Source organism: Diadema antillarum, unplaced genomic scaffold (genome assembly GCF_040938485.1).
Source record: "Diadema antillarum isolate AM-2024a unplaced genomic scaffold, OU_Dant_1.0 seq00001099_RagTag, whole genome shotgun sequence".
In the NCBI taxonomy this organism is placed as follows: domain Eukaryota; kingdom Metazoa; phylum Echinodermata; class Echinoidea; order Diadematoida; family Diadematidae; genus Diadema; species Diadema antillarum.
In genome coordinates, this window is record NW_027271916.1 from 29,437 (window position 1) to 57,209 (window position 27,773).

The window sequence follows — 27,773 nt, forward strand, 5'->3', positions numbered from 1 at the left end:
CTTTAGGGTCTACTCTCTACTGCCAAGTTATTTTTTATAGTAATCCATTCATTCATTGTACTGTGCTTTTTTCAGAGAGAGAGAGAGAGAGAGAGAGATAGAGTGTGGGTGCATGTGTCTGTCTGTGTGTACGACCAAAGCTATGTGTGTGTCTAAATGCATTTTGTAACTGAGATGTCCTTAATTCTGAGAGAAATTTTCAGACAATAAGAAAAAAAATCATGCTCATTTCAGTTTCTTTCCACTTGAATATTCTACAGAGTATTTCAGATGACACTGATCTAAATGATGGTGATACTCTACTACCCATACTGTAGCGCTACTACTACTTTTACTCTTGTTCATGTTGGAAACAACGATGACAGCAATGACAGGATATAATAATGGTTACAGAAACAACAACAACAACAAAATCCATAGTTTCTTTTGGTCATGATGGCTGCATCTATCAATGTTCCTACAATCACTGAAAGTAAGGAAAAGTAGATCCCTTGCTTCCAAAACTATCACTTCTGCTGCATTCTGCAATAACCCACAAAAATAAATGCTGTCACACAAAATAACTTACCCTTTGAATCTCAAACCCCTCTACAAACACACTTTCCAAGTTCTGTCTTACACTTTCTTTGACTATCATGTTGATTCATAGACAATGGTCACTGTGTTTGTTTCATGCCTTTCCTGTGTTCTCAAAGACTATCCATCTTTTTCAAATATTAAAAACTGAATAACATACCCATACATCAAAGGTTTATTGTCAATGGAATAGTAGAAGTGGTTGATATAGTAGCAGTTGGCAGGTGAAACAGAAGATATAGAATTAGTGATAGTCATATGGGTGATGGTATTAATTAAGGTAGCAGCAAAGGAAGAAGTAACCTGTTCCTTCTACAATTCTCCGAGAACCTTCAATGCCCCCAATCAAGATTGTTTTTTTGCCCGTTAAAAAAGAATCAACTGGTTAGAAATCTACTTGTGTGAAAGCAGTCAAGACATACATGTACATTATATGTATCTTCTTTCCATAGTCAATTGCGTGTGCCAGTAAATAATGCAAAATATTGATTGGATGTGAGAAATGAATAGAGTGGACGCTGGGCTCACAAACTCTCTTGTTATACATTATAATGGCACTTGAATGGAGTCAGCAAAAGTCAAAATCTAGTGAGCTCAGCCCTGATTGGTACTTTCTTCATACAAGTTTCACAGCAAAAGATGTGCACTACTATATATTGGAAAAGGTAAATTTACAGCTGTAGATGAAAATGATATAGTTTTGATACAGAAGAAGAATAGGTATTGATACAAGAACCTAATCTTTCAATCAAAGTCATATTTCTGGTCAGTATTGTAACACAAATAAACATGAATTTATGCCACAAATGCAGACAATCATGTCTACAATTTGGAAATACAGGTTCCCGTATAAGACACTACGGGAACGTGGTATACCAGGTTCCTATATCAAAAAGGAACGGGTTAATGATAGTTTTGACAGTAGGACACACAAGACAAAGCTGTACTGGCAGTAGAAGTACAGTTTTTATGTAATCATAAGTAATAATAAAAGTGATAGCTGCAGCAATAATGTAATTATAATAGTAGTACTGGCAGTAAAAGTGTGGAAAAGAAAACAAGAAGAAGAAGAAGCAGTGCAAAAAAGTAAAATATCAAAGCAAAACAGTAGTTTTTGAGGATGCATGAAGTACAGTGACAAGCACCGTAGGGACGAACATATTGGACCCAAATGTCGCTTGACCTAATCATCATTTGACCCAATTATTGGAAGCTAAGCATACTAACATAAAAAATCATATCATATGCTATCCCTCCCCCGTCCCCATAAAAAGAAAGAACAAAAATGTATCTTGACAATATGTCTTATGATTTCATGAAGAAAAGGCAGATTTCTAAAATAGAATATGCGAGTGTTCATCATCTTTCCCCCCTGAGTGAGCCCCAGCCATGACGTCCTTTGGTGGTTTGTGTCTCACAAGCCTCTAGAGATCAAGGCTGTGACATAGCCAACATACCAAGCATTGTACCAAGTAGGGCCTACACACACACACACACATACACATACATATATAATGCATTAGTATATATATACACACAATTCGAGAGAGAGCCAGAGAGAGCGAGTATTGGGGAAGATGCACAAAGAGTGCTCTCTCTCTGTAAGACATGGCTCCTACATACTATGTATTGACATATGGATTGAGTCATGGTAGTAGTGTGCCTACATCATGGGTAGATAGCACACGTACAGTCTCTGAATCAGCCTGTCTTAATGTAGATGACGCAGTCAATATTATTGTGTTGATTAAGCCATTGTGTTTCTTTTGGAATTTATTATGCACCATTGATGCACATCAGATGGTCATTAGACATGTTGTGTTGATGTTTGTATAATACCATGCCGTTTTACTGCAAATGATATAACACATGTATCATGTACACATCAGAGATAACTGAACTGAACATATATTTGCAAGGCACAGATTAGCAGGTGCAAATAGTACAAGAACATTGTGCTATCAATGTCCAAATTGCAGAAAGTAAATCAAACTCAGGCATATGGTAAATACATTGTATTCCTTGTTATTACATGTACATTACAACCTCTAAAAAGTGAATCAGTTTGATAAAAGTCAGGTTACACAGGCAGAAGCACAAAATCTTAAATTCTGCTCAATCTGAATGGATGTGCTGTGAAGAACTAACAAAACTATTTGTAAAAGCAACAATATTGTGGTACAAACATACTGTTATGTGAGTTCATACATTGTACATCATAAGAGATAGAATAATTACACAGAAATTAAAAAAAGAAATGAGAACTGAAGCAAAGCATATTATGCTGTGCTATGGTGGCGAACAGCATGCAAATACATATTTTGTAAGACATCTCAATATAAATCTATGATAATTCGTATGTAATACAACATTGCTTGAAGGATATCTAACTCAAGACAGTACTGTGGGTTATATGACAAATATAGTAGAAGGCAAAGCATTTAATTGATACAGATGAGTAATACTTACACAAATAAAGTGACAGGGACGATGACAGAACTCGACCGAACAACAAACGGCTTTCCCACTCCGCAGACATCTGTGTTTCTCTTCGCTAGATCATTCCATCCATAAAGACCTCTCGGGACTATTCCAAATCATCTTCCACACAAACTCGCTACAATGAGACTGCTGCCGAGATTCCAGAGATGGAGAAAACCAAGAAACGGTTAGAAAACCCCGAAAAACTATGATGATTATTTATAGCAAATATACACCTATATACAAAAAAAAAGAAACGCAGCCGCTGTGTGTGTGTGCCTACATGGATGGCTCAGCACGCACACAATATGGCGGCTAAAGGGGTAGGGGCGAAGGCTTCGCCAGGAGTTAATGAGAAGCGCTCCTTGTGCGACCGCGGAGCTGCATAGGGATGTAGGCCCCGTGCACTGTGTGTGTATGCCGCGATGACAGGCCTCTCTTCCTGCGACAGCTATCCCAGCATGCCTTGCTTCCCTTCCCCTGTAATTGATTGCTCATAGAGCCTGGCAGTCACCGCGCTGCGCAGTGCACAGAGCTACGGAGAGCAGGCCCATTAGCATAATTGTCACTCTGCGCTACACAGGAGGTTCAGTGTGGGCAAAGGAAGCAGGGATCATCTCAACATGTTTCCTCACACTACATAAAAGGTAGGTGAGGGGAGGCAGGGACCAAAGCTGTAGCTCTGCAGGATGCACATTTATTTTTGAAGCAATTTTCTTTTTACAACAGATTTTTCAGACAAAAATATGTAAGCTTCAAGCTACCAGACGAGGAATATCCATTCTGTGTTTTCTTTTTTACATGTGATCACTCTTTCATGCTCCTTCCTTTTTGCAAATGACCCACAATTTATCAAGCTGTCTTATGTTTTTCAAACAACACTGCACAAAATCTTGAAAAGTGGCAATTATGCATAGAATGGAATACAATATCTCTTTCATTATGCCCATAATGGCTCAAAAGAAGACCTGGAAAGTGGCACACTTACATATCAACTATAGTAAATGGAGGTTAGAAGCAATTTTTCCTTTTGAAATGGCAGCCAAGTTTCTTGTTTAGTTTGGTAGCTTTTAACCTTTTTCAGAAACAAGCAGAAAAAGGAATAAAGAGGCAGATCAGATGCTTCATTTCTGTTGGTGAATGGTTATTGAATAGGATGTTGTTCCTAGTCCCCTAATGAATTGTGAAATGGCACTGATAATCTGGCCTATCAAAATTGTTACAAAATAACTTTCATTTCAACCTGTCTTTTCTTGGATACAAAGAGCATCTTGACAAATACAACATTTATCAATGTCTGTTGCTTTGCTGATATCTTTGCACCACACTGTGCTAAATACTGGGGAATATGGTTTTTATAAGGTAATATATCCGTAAAAAAAGCTACAACTAACAGTAAAGAAAGTTTCAAAGAAATGCAGGTCAGGTTAAGACAATCTCTAACAATTTGAATTGCAAAGAAGTGAAATTGCAAAATATTTCACTGACTCTATACATGATTTAAAGTCCTAGACACGGTGTTTATTTATTAAACATTGTATGAATTGTTTTGTTTAATGTGTAACAAACATACAACGGATCCGCAGTTTTCCAAGTTTTGCACGCATATCACCCACTATGCAGACATCTTTGCAATCAACACCCAAGCCACACTTTCAGCTGGGACGTTCTCGAAGTAGATTTGTGCCAGTCTACCATTCATGCATGATGGTTGTTGTGAGAATGCATTTCCTTCTCTTGGAAATATGTCTACAAATTGATGTGATCGCCAACAGCTGTTTTTTAACATTCAGTAAAATTGTGTGTATGCAGCAATTTCAGAATTGGGTTGAGATAAGTGTGATGTTCATTATTTTGAAGGTTCATTAATCCGAAAATGAAATAAGGTTTGTTATTCCAAAGTTGTGTTATTCTGAAACACACAAATTCTGTATACCTATGTTTTTAAATATTAATCTGAAATGAAAAAAAAGTGTTCCTTCATCCAAACATTTGTGGTGTTGTTCTGAAGATTTGTAAATCTAAAAAATGAAGTAAGGTTTATAAATCCAAACATGCAAAAGAGTGCACACTAACAAACCTTCAGAACTTGAAACTTCATTCCATTTCAGCCTTTCAGATTAATGAACCTTTGGAATAGCAAACTTTGCTTCCTTTTCAGATGAAGAAACCTTCAGAATAATGAAGTGTAACCAAAGATAAACAGTGCAACCACACACTCAAACCACCATGGTTCCATGAACTTAACTATTCCTGGGATGCCAACATTGTAAAAATCATTGCAGTGTTCTGGGAGTAGAAAAGGTATATTTTAGGTGGAAAAAACAATATTTAATCTTTCTTATAATTGCCATGTGTAGTAATACAATTTGAAAAGACAGTATTTTCCATGAAACCCTCATTTTCTGTGCAAACCTTCAAGCAACATATGTGACCGGCGACAACGGTTTCAGGCAAAAGTCTGGAATTTTGAAAATTCATTTTGTCACTGAATCACATTGCCCATTTCCTAAGCTTTGCATCGATATAAAACACTTGTATTCTTCGGAACCATAAGTGGGCATAGAAAGAGAAATAGAATGCACTTTTTAAGTTGTTGGCCTGACAAAATTGCGAGAAAACAGGCTTTGAAGATTCACCTCTTTCTCAAAGACAATGTCCGAGCGGCGATGCGAGGGGAGAATCACCCATCCGTACGATAGTGCCAATCGATGTTAAGCTCCGCCTCTAGCAACCACATCGCCTTCTGATTGGCTCACTGAGAGAGTCAAATTTCCCGGGCACCTTCCTCGGAGCTCAGCGTATGGAGCCGAAAAACAATGCGTTTCGCTTGGGTTTGTTTACAGTACGTCTTTCAAGATGGCGAATACGATAATTGCACGATTGGTGTACATGTACGTGTGTATGGTGCACGCATTACCCAATGACATGTAACAGGAGCGGTGGCGAATCCACACATAAAATCACGTTTTCATCGTGGTTGATTTGTCTTTATCATTGGCGACCCTTTTGAAGGCAGAAAATTGCACGTGCTGGCAAGGGTCACGCTTCCTGTTTGTTTTGCTTTTACAAGACATGTATATTATGTTGCTTTGTTCGGTGGTGCTAATTAAGTTCAAACAGACAAACAAACACGACTCGTTAGTTTGGTGCAATCTTGACGTGTAGTATTTGAATATAATTGGTCACATGTGACCGCTCCTTTCCTCTCATCTACCTTCCATTGAGTCAGTCTGCTGTTATAATTTTTACTACATCTACAAGTAGACACATGATTATGTCATGCTACATTATTTTTTTTTTTCACTTCCGTTGTCGAACATTGCGGTAGAATACACAATGTAGTTTGGATAGAAAGCCAAACGAAGAGCACGCACTACAGAGCGAGCGTATATAAACCATCATAGCAAGAACAATGGAGCATGTAATCGTGCACGCGTGGACAAAGCATTCCCCAAACGCTGCAACTGGTGTCTCCGAAAGCCGAATTATGTAAATGTATGCGACACACCAGCCAATCGCATGCGAGACCCTGCGCCGTAGCAACACTGGGAATATTGGCGCGGCGTTCGAAAGAGGCTCGAAACTGACGAGTGCGAGTCCAACATAGGGTGCTTAAAATTCCATTTTCGATGGGAAAAACATGGTCTTATGCTATGAAATTTAGTGTAGATGTAGAAAACATATCAAACATTCGATTTCTGCAAAAAACCTAAATCGACAAAAATAATGGTCAAAATCTTTGTACCCCGCCTAGGACGGAATTTGCTCTTGCGACTTTTGCCTGAAACCGTTGTCGCGGGTCACATATAACTTTCAGTATTTTTGGCATCTCTGCTATTCCTGCATATTTGGTTTTGTTTGTTTGATTTTATTTCTGAATTTTTCTTTCTTCAAGTATAATGACAAATCAATACAGGAATTGCCAATTTCATAACAACACTGTCTCTAATAACATATATGAATTAAAGCAACAGCATAATGCAGACTGTATTTGTATGTAAGCATGGGAGAAATCAATACAGGGGACCATAATCACAAGCACAGCTTGACATGGATGAGGCCCATATGCACCTAAGCCTAAATCATTTGAATGAAGATATAAGCTGTGTCTATTTCATTATCTTTTTTTTTTCTCTCTTTTCCTCCATCTTCTTTTATTCCTCTTTTTTATATCTGTTTGTTATCTATAATGTCTCAAGGTTATAAATATCTTCACCATGTAAAACCAAACAAATGCAGCATTTCTTTTAATCTTGGCATACAGGAATCTTGTTAAGTGAGCATAAAGACATTTTTTTCCAAGCAACATTCAGTTATGACATATCAATATGTATTTCCCACTCAGATCTTGTGTTTTATTTTTAAAATTCAAGTGTTGCTTTCATACAACATCTTTTCTTTAAAGATCTTCCTTGAGAGTGCACCCCAAAATGATAGCTATTTTCTTCTCTGTCTCTCCTTAAATCTCTCCCTCTCTTTTTCTCACTCTGTACTGTCTTTCCTTTTGAACTCTTGATCTCATTAAAGAAGCTTGGTGTTAATATTGCTCGACAGAATGACATCTACTCCCACAGCTTCCATAACATCAAAACACTGGGTGCTATACCCTTCCCCCTTTGAAGTGAAATGAGACACATTTGGCTGAGCTTTTTTCGGACCATCCCTACGTATGACGTCTGTCCGCATCGCCTCCGCATCGACCACTGAAAAATGGCCCCTTCCATCTGGAGTGTATACTCGCGATGAATATTCATGACATACACCTACCTCTGATGATTGCTCTGTGAATTAGGATATCGCAAGTATCTTTTTAGATGCAAATCCCCTCACACTGGCATTCCGCATTTGGTGAACATTGTGATGGATTTGGAATAGAAGTACTTAGGTTTATGTGTGGCATGCATTGGCATCTTGTTTAAAGGACAAGTCCACCTTCATATATCTAAGGATTGAGAGAAAGCAGCAATATCAGTCGAACACATCAGTGAAAGTTTGAGGAAAATTGGATAATCTGTTTGCAAGTAATGAATTTTTGAAGTTTCAGTGCCACCATGGCTGGATGAGAAGACTTCTACAGCTTGTGATGTCATGTGCATAGAACGGTATAAGGGAAGTACTGTACGAGCTGAAATTTTCGCATACAGATATTATCGCGAATTGCTACTTGGAGGATATTTTCGCGTGTTGTTAATTTTGCGGTTGTGAGGGTCTAACTGAACTTAGTTATTCGCGGGTTGTTATTTTCACGTGTTGTTGTTTTCGCAGTTCAAAGCCGATTCGCGAAATTCGCGAAAATAAAAACAACAACGAAAATTTCAACTCGTACAGTATATAAAGAAAATTTTACATACTTTCACTTTTCTTGCATAATAATTGAGCACTTGACTTGCCTCTTTCAAAAGACAGGGGGAGTACTATTACCCTTTATATGTCAGTAGCGAGTCGAGGGAATGTGTACTTTTTTTTAAACAACAACTTTTGTGGAATTCGCTTTATATTTTTCTTATATCGTTCTGCGCATGTGATATCATGCACTGTAGTAGTCTTCTCATCCAGCAGTGACTGTGCACAAACTTTAACAATTCATAACTTTTGAACGGATTGTTCGATTTTCCTCAAACTTTCAATGATGTGTTCTACTAATATTGCTGCATTCACTCAATCTTTATGTATCTGAAGGTGAACTTGTCCTTATCATGACATCCATAGTCAAACTGAAGCTGTTTCATGCTTTTTATCAAGAGGTGACTGGAAAAAAAAATCCTTCAGAGCTGTAGCATATCCTACAAATTAGTAGCAAAAGTGTCCCAACAATATCAATAAATCCTTTTCTGTAAATCAAAGAAAAGAAAAGAATTACATGATGACTGACACCATTAAAAAAAAACAAAAACAAACATAAAACATGTGTAGGCAATAAGTAGACAAGAACAGCTTGATCTATAAGCCAGCATTTCAACCAGAAAAAAATTTCTTAAACGGGAAATGATGCTACCGACAATTACTTCTCTTGGTAGCCCACATCCTTGTTTAGTACTATCCTTTAGGATGAATCTAGTTGCTGACAAGGCTTTGAAGTTAGCTTCTGCTAAGCATTAAAACTAGTGAACATATACAATGTACATCTGTTACGATGCTATCCACTGTGTTTTAAAAGTCATATTCTGAATATATTTACTGATTAAATAACTTTAAGAACTCAAGTCATTCAATGTGTGAAGCATTGAGGTGAGTGAAGGGTTCTCTAAGCACTATAAAAACAAGAATGATTTTATCACTAATAGTAGCATGACAGCTGTCTCCAGCATTATTGCTGTAAGCATCATTATTACTTGACAAGTATGACATACAAAGATTTGTCATTTGACTGATCCCTGGGAGCTAATCCTTTAATTATATGCCTATCATTTGCCTTGCCCTATCAAACCACATTGCCATATATTCTGTACAGCCAATTTTATCCAACTTATGACAATTATAAATTAGGACATGATTATACTAATACAAAGAGAGCTAAAAGTAGATGATCAAATGCCCTCAGTTGACAGGGCTGTAAGTAATACGATGCTGCCATGCATCATGGTACTGATAGCATCAGTAATCTTGACAGGAAATCCAAATAAGTCATTCCTAGAAACTTCATAAAAAATTTAAAAAGCACAATATACATAGCATGTAAAGATATGTACATATACAATTGTAGTATCCGCAAAGATTTTAGGATGGAAAGTAGTGATAACATCTAGCCAAGGCTCTGAAAGCTAGATACTCCATAAAAATGGAATTCAAGTTAAAACCAAAAACAGTCATGCACTCTTGAAAAAGAAACTACAATACCCTACTGTATTTTAAGTGCACAGAAATTACATTAAATGGCATACAACATCAAGAAAATAAATGTCATAAATCTAGATTTGCCAGTACACTGCCTACAGGCTCAGCAAATTAACCCCTTAAGGATGAGTCCAGAGTATACTCAGGCATGTGTCTATGGGAAATTCATGTTGTAGCAAAATCAGCCCGTCTTCAACAGGTTAAAAATGACACTACATATTCAATTACCCTTCTGTGTGACAGCAAACTAATGCTTGATACAGTAAGAACGTTGACGAGGACATTTTCACTACTTGCTGGATCAGTGATGTTACTCTACTATTTGAGGTTGAGCTTTTACTCTCATCATATGCATAAAATTCCATGATATATTAACTCTTTATGTGCCATGTTCGCACTTCCCACTCAGTCGACGGCGCGCCAACTTCGCATATTCCCCTCAAACGCACTAATCCGCTTATACCGATCGATAAATCGCCTAATCCCGCAGTACAATCAAAGCTTTTCTCGCGCTTTTGTTCCTTTTACATACAGCTTGCATTCTATGTGGTGATTGACTATCAAGCTGTGTTCCCAACTAGATTTGCATGTAAATTCTAAGTTTCTCTCACGGTTTCATGTGCAAAAGTCATGCCTTTACAGTAATGTAGCAACTGGTCATTAAAAAGAAATATAGAAATAGATTTGTCATACAATTTATATCAAAGCAAAGGTTTGCATTCCTCTTCAGCTTTGCTCACTATTATGTCCAGCTTAACAGAAATTTGTAGAAGTTATATAGATTGGAAAAACAGAATTCTTTCTCAAAGCATGACTACCTTCGTGTCTCAGAATAACGTGGTACACAGGGGGTTTCCACCATGGCAAATAAAGAGTTAAAGAGAGTCGGTCATTCTTTGATTGAATTGATCTTGGTTCACTGCCCATCACAGTAGATTAAAAAAAACACGCCTAGTGCAGGCCCGCTGTACAGAATTGCCCGTCAGCACTTACATGTATGTGCACCTATAAAGCGTATGCTAATTGGTAATGGTCATCTCCAGTTTTAATTCATGTTTTAGCGAGATTTTTTGGCTGCGTGCATACAATGTACTGCATGAAAAGCTATAACCTCTTAAAGCAGTTTGGTACGGTGATTATGAGCCAAGTGCAATTATATGTGATCGAGACGTACATGATTCAATGCTCGGGATCCAGCCGAGCGCACTGCAATTCACTTATACTTTATTTCCATCAAATAAAACAAAATAAATGATACAAAGTACACATTTGTAAATTCATATTGGTAAAAAAGAATTGAAAGAAGTACAAGTCATGAAGTGTAACACAAAATATATGTTTAAATAATTGCAGAATGAGAAAACAGTGTTCACTTTGCAGTTGTCAAAAAAGAATAAATAATTATATAAAATAGCAATGGAAAAGAGTGATCGACTGAAAAAAGCAGCTCGTAAGATGCGGATTAATCAAAATAGAAAATCACACCAATATAATATACAAAATTATTCTACACTGCAAAAACAGTGGTGTTAGATTTAACACCCTGGTGTTGAATCTAACACCGGCCGAACTTCAATAAAGGACCACACCATCTGGTGTTGAAGTAACACCGTCTCTGGTGTTAAAATATCCAACACCCATGGGTGTTAAAGGGTGTAAAAATATACCAACACCAGCCTCGGTGTTTTTTCAACACTTAAGAGAGTGTTAAGAAGTTGACACCATAATGGTGTTCATTTGACATCCCAACACCATTTATGGTGTAAGTTCAACACCCGTGGTGTTAAAATATACCAACACCAGCTTTGGTGTTGCTTAGATTATTGATAAGTTGACACCACTTTGGTGTTCTTTTGACACCCTTTAACACCAATGACGGTGTAACTTCAACACTATTTGTTGTTAGAATCTATACCCCAACACCTGTCATGGTGTTATTCTAACACTTCAAAGTGTTATAAGTTTGCATTATTTGGTGTTTATTTGACACCACAGAAGTGTTGATTCAACGTTTCAGAGTGAGAAATAAATTCCAAGTGATGCCAACTTATTAACAATTTGAAGTGTCGATACCTCGACATCATTTCACACTCTCCACATTCAATCGCACAAAATAACACAGTAATGTAAGTAGGTGAAAGACAGTCACGTGCTACTAGGTTGATCAAAATATTTAATAAATTCTGTCTGTCACAACAAAACACAATAATTCTATTACATGTAATGAAAGCCTCATCTCTACAATATAAGTATCAAAATGGAAAACCTTTGACCCTGTCAGTTGGTTCTTTGATTATCTATGCAAATGAGATACATTATGGCTATTGTAGGCTAAAATATCAAATTTAAATACTCACTCTGAATACCTTTGGCCTTCTTGGCACTATCAAGTTGAATTTTCAAATGAAATTGATACTAGTATTATATCTTCTTGGCTCTATCATTCAAATGTTCAAATTGAATTGCCTACTCAGCTGTATAATTCAAATATTCAACATAGATCATCCAGTCTGGTTGTAAAATGTTAACATAAAAAAAAAATATATACTCTTTCTTTTGATCAATGCTATTGCAAGTGATGATACAAGCATGTGAAATTCAGATCATTTAAATATTCAAATGACACACATAAGGCCTTCTTGGGCCAATATTTTCAACTCGAATTGGATGTAATTGATACCCCCACCTAAAACTTAGAGAGTTAGCTCAATTCATGATATTCTTGTATGCCTTTTGTTGAAAAAAAAAAGTACAATGTAACAAAAGTTGTTACCATAGCAAGATTACTCAACAGTGAGATCAGTGTGCGACTCATTTTAAGATTACACTGGTTACATGAGCGAAACCTCAAGTCAAATGCTAGAAAACTGAGGAAGCTCACCCAATTCACAGTATTTTTTGTTTGATTTTCATTTTAAAAGATGGTTGCCATTACATTAGCACTCTGTGCAATATTTCAGGCCAGATGCTCAGAAACTGAGGGAGATTGCATAATCAACTGTTGTGTAAGTTTTTAATTTGAAAATGTCACTGCCATGATAACACTTTCTTTGACCGATACAAATTGCACATTAGAGCACTACAGTGGTCACGTGCCAAATTTCAAGTAAAATGCCTAAAACATGAGGGAGTTATGAGTCAATCACAATATCTTCCATTGCTTTGTATTAAAAAAAAAAATAAGTTAGCATGGCAACGCATTGTTTAACATTGACGAGAAAAGTGTTTTGCACATCTAGAATTTATCTTGTCACAATATATAGGTGTCATATCTCAAGGTTATTGCTAAAAATTGAGAGAGTAAGCTCAATCCACTTGTAGTTTATACGATTCTCATTACAAAATACCATTAACTTGACAACATACTATTTGACAATGACGAAAAATAAAATTTGCACAGGTACATAATACAGTGGTCACATGTGCCAAATTTAAAGTCAAATGCTCAAAATCTGAGGAAGTTAGCTGAATCCACATCGTACTTGTGGATGATTTGTATGAAGATGCTGTTGCCATGGAAACGGATTTATGACCCCCCACAAAAAGTGTCTTGCACGATAACATATTATCATAGTGATCATATGTATCAAATTCAAATTTAAATGCTAAAAAAAAAAGAAACTAAGAGAGCAGCGTGATCCACACAATTTTGTATGATTTGTTTAAAAACTGCAATTGCCATGGCAACAGATTTCTGGACAATCGAATTTCAACAGAATTGATTTAAAACTGAGTAGCTTGATCCACATTCTGTATTTGTAATCTTTATGACAATTTGATGTTACCATGGTAATGCATTACTCCATACTGACACATGTAAACTAGGACATGTAAAAATTACAAGGTCATTGTTCAATGTCCCCTGGACTAAAGGTAATCACCTCCTCATCAAAAACTGTCATCGACTAATGGAGAGTACTGCTTCATCAACTGTATATCATCAGTCTCTATCTCGGTTCCTACATAGAACTGGACTTGGAGTATCTTCACAGTTTCACTGTCACAATGATGATTCTTCAAGTGTCTTCTAAAACCATTGAACGAATCAAATTATGTCCGTACACAGGCCCCCTGGGCGCAATTTATTGTTTGTCCATCACTCAGTCCATGTTCGTATGGCAAACAGTGAAAAAAAAGCAGTTTCAGTGGGAACTCCTAAAGAATGCATCACTTCATTATCTATTTGAAAGTTTAGATCTCGGTTCACGAACTCGGGGTAATTCCAAATGTCCAAAGGTTGATGAGAGGTTTTGCATACCGTAGACAAAACACATATTTAATGTGCTTTGAACAATGTGTCGAAGGCACTCTGAATGATATCACCAGGGCAGGGTAGTACCAAGTGGTCAACAATAAAGTAATATTGGTACACATGTATGTTATCCTTCTGACGTCCTCTGTCAAGCAAGCTGCATCTTCTGATCTTCAAGCAAGCAAGCTGCATCAAGAGCTGCATCTTCTTCTGCTTTCCCTCTTCAAGTGGTGATCAAAACTAGCATCAGGCTGAAAACGTAAGGAAACAATGAAAAACAAACAGACATTGTATGAATCTATTACAAATAAAAACTAGACAAATTTGACTGTGACCTTTATTTCGATTCCATAATGCAATTTGATAGACTCAGTCACACATAGGCTTAACACATTTTATTCACATTTATGATTATTTTAACAGATTTCAAGCTATCACACACACGGAGGGATGGACTACTCAAAACCATAACAATTCAGGCACCACTTCTTGGCAGAGGATAATAAATGGATCTTATTCCATTTTACTTAAAGATCACTATAATTTCACAATTAAAACTCACTTATACCTATTTTTTCTTAAAGAAGCTTTGAAATTTATCACTTTTCTCTTATTCGTGACTGATCAAAAAGCAACTTCAAAATTTTAGCCTACATATGGGGAAGACAATCTTTAAAGTTCAAGGATCGACTTTGAAGCATTCACGAGTAAAGTTCTCGTCGACATCAGGACATAACCCTGACAAAGGCAAGTGCGCAAAAATATTCACAACATCCAAAAAAAAAAGTTAACCTGTGAAACATTGAAAAGCAAGTGATCTTAATAAATTACATAGTCCAACAACACAAAAAACCCCAGAAAATTTCCCTTGACCTCTAATTTCTTTTCTAATACAAAAACAGATCATAGAAAGTAGAAAATGCAAAATCAATTAAACTCGTAAAAATCAATTTCATTTTCAGAATACCAAAGTACTGTGAGTTCTAATTGCCTGTCCAAAATGACTCATAAAGGCTTGTTCAGATATGATGAGTCAAACTCCGGCAACATTTTAGTGCACAAATCAATGCGATATGAGATGGTAAAAAACAAACAAATAAACAGATCAAAATGCAACAAAACAAAACAAAAACACTGAGGCAAGAGGAATATATTTTGCCACACAGTGGCAAGAAGTTATGGTGCAATCAAGCTCAAAAGTAAGTGAAGATACAATGTCATGAGTTTATCTTTATCTTATTTTTTTTTTGAGTCATGTGCATTCATTAACATAATGAAAGTGGCGTGGTTCGGCACACCATATCTGAACACTAAAAATGTCAGGGGGTTTGTCGCATCATATTTGAACAAACCTTATAGTCATGTAGACTTACCTTTTGAAATCGGATAAGGTAGTCTATAGCCAAAGCCACAGAAATCTTGCACAATCCTTGCGCCCTGGTTCACAGGTGGAAGCAGATAGAGTACAAGAAGGATTTGCAGGTTACTTACATTCTATGCTGTGTTGTAAGAAATGCATGTTATATACAATATATTCTACGACTCATTAACAAAGTATCCAGGTATCAACAGAAATTATCAGTGAATTGCACTGCATAATCAGGGAGCATTAAGTAAAACATATGATCCTTCATGTAGGATGAACCCATGGGTTGTTGTGTGACTTCTTTAAAAAAAAAAACAAGAAAAAAAAACTCTTCTTTATTTCTTCAGCATCTCCAAAATAACAAAATTACATTACATATTGATTTGTGACTGTGAACTTTTATATTACAATTGAGTTTGGTGAAATCCATTCATCTGCCTTTGAAAAATCAAAGTCACAAGATATTTCCTGCATTTTTTTTTTTTTTCATAATGAAGGGCTCCTGACCCTTGATTATTGACCTCATGACCCTCATCGACTCCAGGGAAACGTTTGATAAAATGTATTGTCAGATGCAAAGATTTCAGCTACTTATAACAGTTGTCACCAATGACAAGTTTTGTGGAACGCCCCCTGGATTTACATAGCCTTACCAAGTTTCATTCACAGATGATTGTTTTCAACTTGCGGCATGATACACAAGAAACGATATTGGATGGATAGACATCTAGAACATAAAAAAGGGGCTTTCAAAACCTATAGTATTGTGCATACCCTGACTGCTACCAGGTCTGGTGGTACACTATTTGATGATTGCTCCAAGTCTCATGAATCCACATCAGTTTTCCGCATGTGTTCTCCCAGCAAACTCAACAGCTTGACTGTGGTTTCTGAAGGCTTTCCTCTTGCTAGCTTGACAAGACCTTCCACCAAAAACTGGCCACTGCTCAAAAAAGCTTGGCATCGTTGCCTGGGAGAAGGAGTGAGAAGTACTGTTCAACCTGCAAGTGTAAGGACCATGAACATACATAATTATCAAGTGGCTACAAGTCCGCAAACTGTCAAACTGGTGCGCAAGGTGTGATGCACTGGCTTAGGATTCAAAGTACTGAACATCCACATAACTGCACTAGTGTATTTACTGTATACAAGTGCATGAAACAGATTTATCTTGTGTGCATGAAAGATTTGATCAGAACTGCAGAAAACAAAGGGTTTTGTTCAGGTGGCTTCAGATTAATTCAGTCGGTGATTCTATTATATATACCTACTTGAGATATGCTCATAATTTCAAGTTCGTTTTAATTAGCCACCGGGGGGGGGGGGGGGGGGGGGGCAATAATATCCTGCTTCCAGGTATTCATCATCTTTATGCAGTGTACATTTATGCCAATATTATTTGAGGAGAAATGGAAAAATCAAATGCCATTTTGCAATTGATCTACTCTCATTTTCAAGGTTTTTTAGATAGATAATACAAGTAAAAGGTCTTTTTGCAATTCTGTCATTTTCAAGATTCTCAAGTGCACTATTGCCAATATCATTAAGTGTGGCAATAACATAAGTATGGGGAAGAGGCATATTCCAGAAGGGATTTTTTTTTTCAAGAGATTATTTCAACAACTACCATCAAAGTAGACGTATATTCCCTCACCTGAATCATGAAAAAAGCGATGATACATGTATTCCGTTTTGACTCATTTGTGAAATTTAGGATCAGTTCTCAGACAGAGAACAACTGCCAGTTATTAATATGGGCTGTGATTCTGTTTCTCGCTACCCTTGAACTCGCACCTTACAATTAGATCTAGAGTCTAGAGTCTTAACATGGACTCGGTGGAAATACCGGTTTTACATGCATGTGACGTCATCAACTTCATAAGAGCATATTCTTAAATTTGTAAGCGGTTAGCAAACTCATAAATAGTAGTACTCATATTAGAAACTAGTTAGTAGATTCTAACGTAAGATCCACGCGCAAACACTAGCGTCCTATATAGGCCCCTACGTTCCTACGTGTAGCTACTGAAAACATCACGTAACCTGTTGTGATAAACAAAAATCGGGTCGGGAGAACCCCCCACCCAGCCCCTTTAATCGGGTATTTACGCTCTTTTTAGAGCGATATTTGCTACTAGTACCTAGTAGTAGTACTAATCTAAACCTAACAGTTTGGACCTAGAACAGTTACAGTAGGCCCTACAAAAAATATAGTAGGCCTAGAGGCCTACCAGTATACCTACGAACATGTACAAACCTACGAACATGTACGTACACTTGAACATTGTTCGAACTTCGTCTTCGTGCACGTCAGTAGCGGGTAATGATTTGCGCGCTAATAAAGATCCGCACCAGAGCCTCAGAGGTAAGAAAACTACATCAATAACAATACAAAATGCCACGGAACCTTTTATATTTAAAATTTGATGATATTTCTAAAATGCAATTATTGGACAAAGGAACCCTCAGCGAAATTCGGACTCAATGCATCGCGCAGCGCGTTGGTGTTATGGCCTATTATGTATGGCAAACACTATAGGGTACATGTACTTAGTATGCTGCGCTACATAGTATACTATAGTATTATGTGCGTGCTAAGACAAAGTTGTCTATAATATGCGATGAAATCCGTGAAAATCATGCACATCGTTTATGATAGAAAATAACTGGTACAGGAAATAATTACCTTAAAAGATACTTATCCCCGCTGACAGACTTTTATAGCAAAGTCACCATCATAGATTCAATGTCATTTTTAGCCCCAGACGACATCGAAAACCTGACTATCGCGATGACAGACGTTGACGACTCCGCGCCACAGCAACAAATTTCAGGCATTGGTATGTGTAACCAATGAGATCATCGGACTGCGAACACGTGACTTTCTCTGGTGGACAACTAACACCGATACGGTGTTATTAGTGAAAACCCCCTTTTCATGACAAAACTATAACACCACTTGGGTGTCATTTTAACACCGAGAATCTAACACCCAATGAATGAGAGAATGTTGGTGTTAAATTAACACCGAAGGGTGTCAAATTGTGTCAATTTAACACCAAATTTAACACCCACAGTTTGACACCCGGTTGGTGTTACACTTTTAACACCGCATTTTTTGCAGTGTATGTACCCTTGGAGCATTTGATATTGAATATGATGCTATTGACATAAACACATATCATTGACAGTACTTGTTTTAAAGTACATGTACAAAACAGAGGCATAGAAATACATGTTCAAACTCAAGATAACATAATAATGTCTTGGCACAGACACTTTTCATTTTATAAGCCATGTGCAGGCTACTAAAAAAATATGGTGACAAAAACAACAATAAATACAACGACACACAAGTGGTCACACAAAACAAAAAGAACAAAAATGCACATGAACAAAAGACCCAATATTGTAGTAACAATAAAGAACACAATGACATTATTGGACAATGAAGAACAAGGAGAAAGGAGAAGGAGCAGAGAAGAAAGGAAGAGAGGTCTGTGAATACACCACTCCATCGACAAGATAGTTGAAAGTACGCACCAGGTTCGAGCAGCTGGAAACTACGGTAGTTCCTCATATGAACTTTGCACAAAACAAACTCCTGTGTCCTTAAGTGCAGACAAGTGAACAAATATGGCCATACATGGAAACATTGATGACTGTCAGTCTTTAATGTTATGCATGAATGAATGCAACCAGATTTTTCTTTGTGGCATTGCTCCACAGTTTGACTTGTCATAACAGGACATGGTGGTCATACTGGAAGTATATTTCCTGGATGTCTATTCATCGATTCACATACTATAGGTTTACCACAAGCATGATTCAAGTTTCCGTGGCTAAAGTTTAAAAAAGATTATTCCTTTAATACATACGTTACATGACTGTGTCCATCTATCAACATAACATCATGCAAAATAGATTGTATTATGTTAGGACATCATATATTGGAATACAACTAATACACAGGTGAGAGTGCGTTAGTGGAGATGCAGCACACTCGAGGGTATTTACAACAGCGCAACATGCACAAGGTGCATCCGAGTGCATGCTGCGCTACCGTACATTGTGAATACCTGAGTGTGCGCAGCATCTCCACTAACGTCACAAACTTAAACCTGTGCATTATTTGGTTTATAAAATTGGTCAATGAAATAACTTTAGTGTGATATCAGATGATAAATCTTCAGATTTCAAAGCACTTGTGCCACTCTTCACTAGGCTGTAGAGATGATTGTGTAAAAGCAATAGTTTGAGTTTGTGCTGCGCGTACGTCCCATACATACTTGTACTAGATCTAAATACACAAAATATATGTTCAGCTTTTTTATTTTGATTTTGCTTCAAAGCTTTACCTCGCCAGTGGGCTCTTCCTGTCTTCCGCTGCCACTCCAACTCACAAAGGATGATACGTCTGGTCTCAAGTCATGTCCATCATGACCTGTTACCAAGATAAAATTCAGAGCGAAAATACAATCGTGAAGTTTCCATTATGGAGTATTTTCTCAAGATTGCAAGAATCAACTTCAATATTACTTCAATAGTAAGGGGGGGGGGAGGGAACAGATACATGAATGTATCCAGAAAGATCATATTTGGGGTACTGAGGAGGATCGCGAACAAAATTGTGAAGCCCGACTTCTGACAACAATATCTTCTGGTTGCAACTGATTGACAAATTGCCCTACATCGACGTAAATAAGCACTGAATTGATCAGTGTTTTAGTAGTAGCCATGATAAAAAATCATGGGCGTACATACTCGAGCAGGATTCGAACCCACGACCTCCTGATCACCGGACAGGCGTCATCTCCACTAGACCACCGAGCTTTCGCCCGACAGCAAGTGTTGGTTCTAATCCTTATAGCATGCAGCGGGTACTGCTTTGTTATTCAAATTTTTTTACGAAGTTCTTCCGTCGAGATGTTTTCATTGCAACTGATTGACAAATTGCCCTACATCGACGTAAATAAGCACTGAATTGATCAGTGTTTTAGTAGTAGCCATGATAAAAAATCATGGGCGTACATACTCGAGCAGGATTCGAACCCAATTACGTCGATGTAGGGCAATTTGTCAATCAGTTGCAATGAAAACATCTCGACGGAAGAACTTCGTATAAAATAAAAAAAATTTGAATATCTTCTGGTGCCAAAAAATATGTCGCAATGATTGAAATGGGCATAAAACATTTTGATAATACACATTTTGGAAACATTCTGTAAAACAGGATCATCATAAGAAAGAAATATATACCATCACACTAAGCTCTCTAGCATATAAAGGTGCACAGGCGCACTCACGGCTATGGAGAGTCAATCACTTGCAAATTAACATCAGCATCATGGTTAGAATAATCCTTCCCAAATCGGCCCTATACAATGGTGAAACATCATATCTGGCTTCCAGGTTTCAGCTCTCATAAAGGGATTAATCCTCGTCTACGATTTCACTGATCTGCATCAGATTTGTCAAATTTTGTGTCGGGTTTGCAAAGAGTTGGCTTTTATAAACATGAATCCCAGTGTTCCATTATCCAACTATTTCTATTGACTTTATAGCACGACCAGAGCACTGAGGGGCAGAAATCAACTCTTGTTCAGATTAGAAGACAACCTCAAGGTAATGGAAAAAGTCTTCCTGCAAGGACATTAATAACGTCTAAACGTAACTCTCAAATACACACACACACACACACTCACACACATAGGATAAAAAAGCAGCAGAAGATAGAAAGATATCCACTTACTGCATATAGGCGAGGAATGCTATCAGGATTGTTAGTAAGGAGAGCGCATTGAGGTCACTACTAGACAAACTAATCAGTGGACAGTATTAAGAGCTACAACACATCAACTGAAAGACCCCTGAACAATGCATACACAACAATCATGAATTTATCCACACATTTCCTCATTTTTAAGAGGCTGGAATTTATCATCGTCGGTACTTGCATCACCACAGTGTTAAATGTACAAATTTCTGGTTTCTTGGAGTAATACAGAGCTGTATGTTTGTCTCTCTCAACTCTTTCTTCCTTCAAAACCACACCATTCTATATCCATTGATTATTACTATGTTTCAAATCTTTACTTCATCTTTCTCTTCTTATTTCTTCCATTCTGTATAACTTTCTCCTTCCCATTCCATTGTCTTCATGCTTTTCTGTTATATCTGTGACAGGTTCATATATAAACACACAATTTACATATGACTGTTGTTATCATTAACCCTATAAAGCCCAAGGGGGGCACATTGTGCCCCCCCCCCCCACCAGATTTTCGTTTGCCACTCCTTCGTCCTTAATCCGATTTCAACCAAATTTGGTGACTTTTCCTAAAATCTTATTGCGAACATTTTGATATATGATTTAGCTATATTAGATGTTGCTGGTTGCCATGGCAACCATAAACTGACAACCATGTCAGTCAGATTTTGCATCTTTTTTCTGTTCCCATTTCATTTAACAGCATTACAGTGTATGAAATGGGTGTTTCTTGGCTGAAATTTGTTGAAGAAGCAAAATTTGAAGTAATTATGGTCCTGGAAAGTTTTTCTTATTATTTCCTTTGTTTTTATGTGACAAAAAGGCATAAAACAATAGATATAATAGAGATAATTGAAAACAATAATATTTTCAACAGATTGCCCTTATATTTTGAGTTATTTTGATCCCTTCACCCAAGTTATGCCTCTAATATCATTAGTTTATCATATTATCAATTTGCAATCTCAAAATTCCACTATTATGCAAATATGAAATGTCATAACCATACATGTACCCATCCCAAACTTTTCATCTCAGGTCTCATAATGTATCACTATGTTGATATGAATAGTGCCCCCATGTGGTGACCTTGAGAAATTTCAAACATAACAAATAATAAAATTCCCCTTGCTTATCATTTGTGGCAAATATGAAAATGATTGGTCTATAATAAGACATATATAATGGGGATAAAGAAATTATACCGAAAAATCATGTTTTTAGCATATTTCCTATGTATTTCTTTATATTTTTGTAAATAGCGCCCCCCATGGGTGACCTTGTGAAAATTCAAATGTACGGTCATGTAGAGTATGAGTTACTCTACCCACATGCCAAATATGACGATGATACATAAAATAATAAAAAAGTTATATAGGGGGGGGGGCACAATGTGCCCCCCTCCTTGGGCCTGCGAGGGGTCAAAATAGCTTGGGCTTAATAGGGTTAAACCTGATAAGAGCAATATGATTGATTAGATGAATGTGATTAATACACATTTTCCTACATTAGACATGTAGGCCTAACCATGACATCCACTTTGTGAATTAAAAACTATTGTAAGCAGCTAAACGATGTATGCAAATGTACATGTCACATATCTTAATCAATCTTCAATAGGGACTTGATTGACCTCACTTGACTTCATGTTGATTTGAAGTGAACAGGGGCCCTGAGTAGCAAAACATAAAAAGATCTAATTACAGATAGTAGTGTTGAAGTATCCAATTAGGACTGTTGTGAGATGACAAAACTTTAAAGTAGATCAGGGTAACATAACAATTTAGTGATAATGTATTCTGTATGTCGCTTCATTACAGAAAACAACAAAATATACCTCATTACTCTCAGTGTGGAAATCAGCAGTATCAACTTTACAGTTTCAGACACACTGAGTGATACCGTATATGAGACCATTCAGGCACAGTGTCCTGATATACAATGGTAGCATCAAACCTTGCGCACTGTCATGTTTCGCGAGAAGCTCATGAATATGTATGAGTCTCTCCCATTAGCAGTGCAAACTTTGCATGGGCTTTGTGCATTCTGCTTTTCACACTGCATTGGAATCGCTGGGTAGTTTGCGAAAAAGCCCAACCTACTTATATGACGTAAGAGATAGGAGATCATTCAGACGTGGTATACAGGCAACTCCAGTTATAACAAAGTCCTCGCGACCAACAGTTTTCATTTGTTATTTCAATGATGCATTATAGATGAACAGTAAAGTGCATCTATAGGATAATAGATGATAATTTTGCGACCAGAATTTTTACTTCGTTGTAATGAGAAATTCGTTTTGACTGTGTTTGTTTTAACGGGAGTGTAAATACATGGTGTCGGCATGAATATAAATACATCATATCAATATAAGGCCATTCAGACACATAAAAATATTCCACATAATGATAATAATAATAATGATAATAATAATGATAATGATAATGATAATAATAATAATAATAGTGGCTACTTGTATAGCGCACAAGTCCACCTTTCAGTGCTCATGGCGCTTATATCCATAACGAGAACTCCTAGTCTGAAAGGGGCAGAGGGTCAGGTAAAATTACATGTGACTCTGATCTCCGCTCATGCTCTCATGAACGTCACTATCCATTAAAAATTTGCGAGCCGTCACTCCAAGCTGTAGGGTCAACCCCCCTTGCAGCCTCTATCATAATAGTGCGCACTTTCCTGTCACTCTTGACGATAAAAGAAAGTGGGCTAATTACGCCTAATTTCTGTTGCAGGATAGGACAGCATAGCCATACAGGACATGCTGCTCAGAACAGTTTAATGAAAGTGATAATGATACAGTTACATAATCATCTTTACTTTATCATCATTACTGACAGTTCGTGGCTCCCGTGTCAGTGCAGTGGCTCATGACTGACTGAGCATCATCACGCACTTCAATACCAATACAATACAAATGAAAGACCCACTTCTATCTCAAAGAAATTCCTCAAAGTCTTCATGACCTTTTGCCCAGTAGGAAAGTAACCATGAAATTGATCTCCTTCATCTTCTCAAATCTTTCTTCACTCTTTCCTTTCTTGACAGACTTTTCTTGGCTGTTTCTTCTAAGCACACCTCCATAAGGTCCTGTTTTTTTTTTCAATACCTTCTAATCTTAAATCCTGTCATACATAATATGGACAAATTGTAACCTTTGGAAGTGTCAATTGTGTGTTGTTGATTTTTCTGTTTAAATCAAAGAAAGTTTCTAGATGGTCATTATGAGATGACACCATGGCAACACAAGCTGTTCATTGCTTTGACGCTAATCTGTTATTTACAATCTGCAGTAGATAAAGAAACATTTAAGTGCATGTAGAAAATGATAAGATAACATGAGAAATTAGTTTCCACATATCCACTGTACTTAATGACAAATTTTGTGATCACTTCATTGTAAAATTTGTATAAATGCACTTGTGTTTACAATATGTGACCGTGCATCACAAAACGAACAAAAAGTCACACCCCTTGATTTATGTGAGGACACAAAAAGGTGAAATGGGTCAACCGAGTCAATATTGAGTTTTTCATATTATCTGAAAGAGCTATCCTTCTTCTACATTTTTCTTTAGTTTGGGATCATAACATGAATGGGAAAGTGTGTTTTCAGCAGTTTTTCTACAACCCTTTTTGGGGGAAGAATAGAATGATCAGGTATGTCTCAGAGTCCCCTTTTCATTTCTTGAAATCCTTTACACACTCTTCACTTTCGAGTCTAATAACTTTTGAAAGGATAACTCTACTGCTTTGAAAGTTGGCATTAATCATGGCCAGAATGTGTTGATAGAACATGCTTAATTTCAGCTTAATCTGATAATCCCTTCATTGTTGTTGCTCCAGTGGTTTACATCCTGTGTTTTGTCCCTTTCATCGCATGGCTAGCACGGCTTGGAAAAGATTAAGCGCTTGAATAGATCCTGTACTTCAGAGCCTCTTTTTTCAGTTCACACTTTTCCAGAGTGTGTGCTTTCTTTCTAGTATTTATAGATAGGTTAGGGGAGTCCATTTGAATTGAGCTATACATAATTTTTAAGATCAGAGTCTGCTCTTCAAGAATCTGCCCTTAACTAAAAATCCATGTCCGGCGACTTTTTGTTGGTTTTGTGACGCAGGGTCACATATTATGGTGTGCATGCCATTGTGGGGGTTCTATGTGCCATACAATGCAAATTGTGCATAAATATTTGAATCCTTTATATCCGCATCTGAAATAACAAAAATATTGTGATTATAATACCACACATTTCTGCTCATCTCCATGTACAGATTTTCGAATGCACGCGTCACAACCTATGCATGACTTCTGTATCCACAAAAATACTCTTGTGAGCTAAAATGCTTGAATCTGTGAGTCATTTCAAAGGGAACTTCAGTGATCATTCATGCCATCATGCACCGTTATTGATGCACAGCCAGAGGATACGTGCTAAGTCGTCCATCACATGATTGGTTTATGCCACACCAGGTCCATATAAAGGCACACACTCCCTCGCAGTTGGGGCATTGTCCACTAAATCGAATCATGCATGGGCACAGTCTCTCAAAGAGTCAAGCCAGCACATTAGTTTCACGCCAAAAGAGTCGTACAGAATTCACCTTTGAGGTTCAGAGAATTTCCATCAGTGGATAAAAGCCCGTAAGACAAGAGGCAATGCCACAAACCACTCTTCCTTTCAGGAAACCTGCCTCTTCAGCGTGCAATTCCAATTCTACAAATTTTTGGAGGAAGCTGACAGCTTACATAGGGACAGCAGAATATCATATGTGACCGTGCATCACAAAACAAACAAAAAGTCGCACCCATTGATTTTAAGTGAGGACTCAAAAAAGGTGATATGGTTCAACCAAGTCAATCTTGAGTTTTTCATATTTTCAAAAGAGTTATACTTCTTCTATATTATTCTTCAGTTTGGTATCATAACATGAATGGGAAAGTGTGCTTTTAGCATTTTTTGTACAACCCTTTTTGAGGGAAGAGTAGAATGATCCGGTTTGTCTTTAGAAGCCACTTTTCAGGTTTTCAAATTTTTTGCCCCTTCTTCACTTTCAAGTCTAATAACTTTTGAAAGGATGCTGCTACTACTTTGAAAGTTAGCATTAATCATGGGCAGAACATGCTAATAGAACATGCTTAATTTCAGCTTAATCTGATAATCCTTTCATTGTTGTTGCTTCTGTGGTTTACATCCTGTGTTTTGTCCCTTTCATGGCACAGCTAGCACAGCTTGGTAGGGATTAAGCGCTTGAATAGACCGTGTACTTCAGAGCCTCTTTTCTCAGTTCACATCACCTTTCCAGAGTGTTTGCTTTCTTTCCAGTAGTTAGTTAGGTTAGGGGAGTCCATTTGAATTGAGTCCTTTTAAAGCTTAGAGTCTGCTCTTTCAGAATCTGCCCTTAACTGAAAATACATGTCTGGCGACTTTTTGTTTGTTTTGTGGTGCAGGGTCACATATAGGGCCCACACCCTTCAACCTGAAATCAAAGAAAGATTCTCTGTAAAGACCAAGAGAGTTAATTGAATTTCTGTCAAATTTCTCCATCTTGATGTCACCTTCAGCAAAAATTCAGTCACATAGGATCCATGTACTGAAAAATATGAGATACATAGACCAAGAATTCAATTGTTAGTGAGTCTTTGTGTCCGTATGTTAAAAGGGATTCGCATAGTTTTTTAGTTGAGACCTAATTTCAGGTTTCTAACATTTTTTTGGTGAGATAATGAGAAACCTCTTATGAAATATGAAACAGCATGTAATTCTATGAGGAATTCAACATTTATTTGATGAAAATTGGTTTTGAAATGGCTGATATATAAAAAAAAAAAGAGCGATTCTAATAAAGTATGGGACCCACACTTTATTATGATCGCTTTGTTTTATTTTGTTGTTGGATGTTTCAGTCATTCCAAACTGTATTTCATCAAATAAACTTTGAATTCCTCTTAAATGGTATGCATCTACTATATGAAAAGTGTTTTCTTGGTATCTTGCAAAAAGTTAAAAGCCCAATTCTCATCTCCATCAATACTGTACCATCCCTTTAACATCAATATGACTTTATCACAATGGGGAGCTGGCACAGGAGTCTTAAAGGAGAAATCCAGTCCAAATGTAAGTCAGTCTGATAAAAAAGAGTAAAATTTGACTGAAATCAGATGAAAAATAAGGAAGTTATGACATTTTGAAGTTTTGCTAATAAGGTGAAATAATATGTGACCCTGTTCCACAAAACCAACAAAAAATTGCCAGACATGGATTTTTAGTTAAGGGCAGATTCTGAAAGAGCAGACTCTTAGCTTAAAAATGATGTATAACTCAATTCAAATGGACTCCCCTAACCTACCTAAATACTGGAAAGAAAGCACACACTCTGGAAAAGTGTGAACTGAGAAAAGAGGCTCTGAAGTACAAGGTCTATTCAAGCGCTTAATCTTTACCACACCGTGCTAGCTGTGCCATGAAAAGGACAAA

At 37.1% G+C, this 27,773-nt stretch overlaps 1 protein-coding gene across 1 annotated transcript in view; it reads right to left on the reverse strand.

Annotated features, from left to right (window-relative positions):
* The window catches only part of LOC139743648 (uncharacterized), a 29,219-nt gene extending 25,771 nt beyond the window's left edge, over nucleotides 1-3,448 (reverse strand). The window contains exon 1 of the mRNA XM_071654113.1: nucleotides 3,046-3,448. The gene's annotated coding sequence lies outside the window, so the exon portion shown is untranslated. The remainder of the gene's footprint in view (nucleotides 1-3,045) is intronic.
* Nucleotides 3,449-27,773: the final 24,325 nt, after the last annotated feature.